Source organism: Microcaecilia unicolor, chromosome 5 (genome assembly GCF_901765095.1).
Source record: "Microcaecilia unicolor chromosome 5, aMicUni1.1, whole genome shotgun sequence".
NCBI classification, from domain to species: domain Eukaryota; kingdom Metazoa; phylum Chordata; class Amphibia; order Gymnophiona; family Siphonopidae; genus Microcaecilia; species Microcaecilia unicolor.
In genome coordinates this window covers 257,382,543-257,386,624 of record NC_044035.1, presented here as the reverse complement: position 1 = coordinate 257,386,624, position 4,082 = coordinate 257,382,543, and positions in this window count along the sequence as shown.

The following is a 4,082-nucleotide window of genomic DNA, read 5'->3' as shown; positions in this document are numbered from 1 at the left end:
CCTATAATTAAAACAAAGGCCAGGTCTCCCTAAAATAATTTGTTAAATGCCTCAGCCCAAACTATTACAAAATGTTAGATGGTGTGAGATAAGGGGGAAGACACAGAGTGGTTAGTAATGTCCATGGACCTGGTGTTGAGCTGAAGACTGCAAGCTTACTACCATCCTATAAGTACCATATTGTCTGTAATAATTGCCCATGCTCTTATTAGAAACACAAGGTTTTGTGAAACCTATGGACTATTAATGGAGGCACCATTTATTTCATCTAGCCCTCCTCCCTTCGATGTCCATTTCTGTCCTCCACCAGGCCCCCCATGATAACCAATCCAAAAAGACTAAATGAGGGAATATACCATTATAACTATTCTTCAACTGAAAACTCTAACAACTAATAAGAATAGATTATTATTAATCAAAATGTTTATTACAAAAATGACACTCAATCCATTACATAAAACCACCCATTACATCACCCTCCACACGGATCATATAATACCATACCTTAACATTGACCCAGTCTTCCCAACTAGATATTCACAATCTACTGATTTTCTTATATCAGTCAATAGACAATAATGTTTGCTAGACTTTTGCAACCACTTATACGGCAAGTAATCATCTGAAGAGTGATGAATAAATCCTGAATGTCCTGTATTATGTAATGGAATGGGAGGGCAGAGGAGAATCGCTGGACATGGATGGGATGGGATGAGAGGGGAGACTAGCTCGACATGGAGGGGAGGGCAGGGGTGAGAGAAGCAATCACTTAGAAGAGAGTCAGTGGACATGGAGGGGAGGGGAGAATCGCTGGACATGGATGGGATGGGATGGGAGGGGAGAATCGCTGGACATGGAGGGGAGGGCAGGGGAGAGAGGAGAACTCGCTTAGACGATAGCCTTCCTAGGGCCCATTTCATTTTTCGTGAAACGGGTTTGTTTTGCTTGTTTTTGTAACAAACATTTTGATGAATAATAATCTATTCTTATTAGCTGTTAGAACCCCCATGATAACCACCATTTCTCTCTTCCACCTTGCTCCCACATTAACCTGCATTTCTCTCCTCCATCATGCCCCCCGTGGTATCTGGCATTGCTGTCCTCCACATCCCCCCCATCACTATAACTGGATCTCTCTTACTTCATCTTCAGGTTATGGTGCTGGGCTGGTCGCTAGGCCAGTACAGGGCCTCGAGGATCTGCACATGCTCCAGACCCCAAGCCTCAGGGCTTGGCGCATGTGCAGATGCTCAAGGCCATGCACCGGCCCAACACCATAAGCTTGAGATGAGGTAAGAAGAGAGATTTGTTCGTTGCTTGGGGGGAGGGGGGTTGGTATAGAGTGGAGGGGAGTAGTGCCGAGGTGGGGATGGGTGGTTATTGGGGGAATCTTGATGTGATCTGAAGACCAAATTTTCCAGTGGTTTGGGGTTCTTAAGCAGGGGGGGGGGCGATTATTGGAGGTGGGCCTTTATTAGGAACAATACAATATTTTCTAAATTTGCTAGACAATTGTGCTGACCTCACACATTGCAATGGTTTCAAGATTAACAGCCTCAGTATGGCTGCATCTGTGTACTAAAAAGATTTGGCATAGAATGACAATGGTTATAACAAGGTCACTGGATATTTCTGACAACAGCCTCACTAATTTCAGTGGCTGTTTGGATGACCACAAAACTTGGTGGTAAGACAAGTGGTAAGTACACTGCACTGACTTGCAGAAGTTCACAGTTCAAATCACAGGTCAGCTGGCATGAAAACAAAGTAAGCTGGGAAGATCTCTAGGTGGTGAATCATGTATAGGAAGAGTTGGGAGAATGAAAAAGGAAGAGCATAAGGTTTTAAAAAGCCAATCTGCAGGAGAGGTAGAGGACATCATTGTCATAGAATTCAAAAATACTTAGGACTCATATACAGGGTGGTGGTAGGAACAAATGGGTTGAGGGATCAGGTGAAAGGCATGAAGGTAGGGAAAGGAACTGATGTGGGTGTAGGTAGGGTCAATTATGTGCTGATCAAGCCAAAGTGGATGAAAACCAAAGAGAGAGAAAACTGGGCAGTTGGAAGGGCCTTATCCATCATTTACTATGTTACTATGTTATCCTCTATCATCATAGATTGTGTTACTATTAATTCCTGTGACATCTGCAAACAGTGGGCACATGTGCTGCTTTTTTTGGGTGTAGGATTTATTACAAATTATTATCTTAAGCTGTTTTCCATATGATGACATTGCAGTAGCCACAAAGAGAGCCCCATTTTTGTTTACAACATGCAGAAGTGGAAATAATTTATCAAGCAAAAACAGAGAGAGAGAGAGAGAGAGAGAGAGAGAGAGAGAGATTTTGTGAGTTAAGTAGAAGTAGTAGTTGAAAGGATGAGCTGTTTTGAACTATGCCTAACCCAAGATGTGGGTGGTTGATGTATACATATATATGTTCACACAACTTGCATCTCAACTATTATAGTGAATCTTTCCAACATGTTGTTGTCTGATGTATATGAAGCTAGACATCAGAAAAAGTCATAGATCTGAAAGTGTGCCCAGCTGCAAGAGATGCTGTGAACAAGTAATTTGCATATCTGGCTGTACCCATTAGGAACAGAGATACTTGAATGACATCCGACTGTATCGTAAGCTGCTTCCATGCTCTCAAATTTTAATAATTGTACTACTAATTGGATCTTACACTTAGAGAGTTTTAAATGTAGTAACATACATAGTAACAGTAATTATCAGCCAATAAAGATCTTTTTGGTTACATGTCTACACTATAATATGGTTCATTTGTCCTCTGTGACCTCTCCAAAGCCTCCCAAGACAAAACCATTCATGGCTATCAGCTCAGTCCTCAGGACGCATTCAGCCAATCTGGTTTTCAGGATGTCCAAAATGAATATGCATGAGAGAGATTTGCATTCACTGCCTCCTTTCCCCCTCATTCTACAACTGGTGCCCTAAACATAAGCACCATTGTACACGTATCAGCGTAAATGACATCCACATGCTCAACACTGTTGTATAATATGGGCATGCAATTTGCTTGGTAAGTAGCCACAATGGGGCAGTCACATGGGCAGAGCATGGGCGGGGCATGAGGGTATCTACAACTTGTATGCATAACTTAGAGAATACTATAAATTAAGCATGTAGCTTGCCACATTTAGGCAAAATTTAGTGAATAGATGGCTTTTTAGGGCTGATTTAAATTTTACAAAAGTAGGCTTGAGTCAAAGGGATGGTGGAGGATGCAATGCAATAAAAGGCACTTTGGCTGGTGGTTTCCAACCTTGCAATGTATACTTATAGGATGTGCAGATGCCAATCATTGATGGAGCGTAGATCTCTGGCAGGGATATAAGGAATAATATATGAGGAAAAATAGGAAAGATTGCCTATATGCAAGCTCTTATGAGTTTATGTAAGTACATTCAACTCCTCCTAAGTGCATAACGCTTAATTGCATAATCTGGTTAACTGCAGTTGGTCCTGTTTTAAAACAATGAATTTGAATAGATGCCAATAACCCTTAACTGCATATCACTTATCTACATAAATCGGTTATCTGCATGGCATATAATACACAAAGGGGCTGATATTCAGACAGCGGGAAGCAGAACAGCTAACTCCAGCAGTTGGCGACGAGACTGCATATTAATGCCAGGTTGTTGCCGGTGATTAGCATTGAATATCTGGTCTATTTTTAGCCAGTTTAAAGTTAACCGGCCAAGCCAATATCAAGCACTGGTTGGTTAATTTTAAATCAGCCAAAGATAGGCCTGTGATTTTGGTGGTCTGATTTGGCTGCTAAACTTAGCCAGCAATGTGCTGAATATTAACGTGCAATATAACTGGTTAACTGCTAAGCACTAACCGGGAATATTCAGCAGGAGATAACCAGTTAAATCCTGCTGAATATTCGCAAATAGCCAGTTAAGTGCTAATTAACGAACAAGGAGCTATTCCTGGCTCACTAAATAGCACTGAACATCAGGGAAAGTGTGCACTGTAGCATGTAACCCCACACCGGTTAAGTACATACCTTGGTCTATTTAGCATATGACGTACTCTTGCCCAA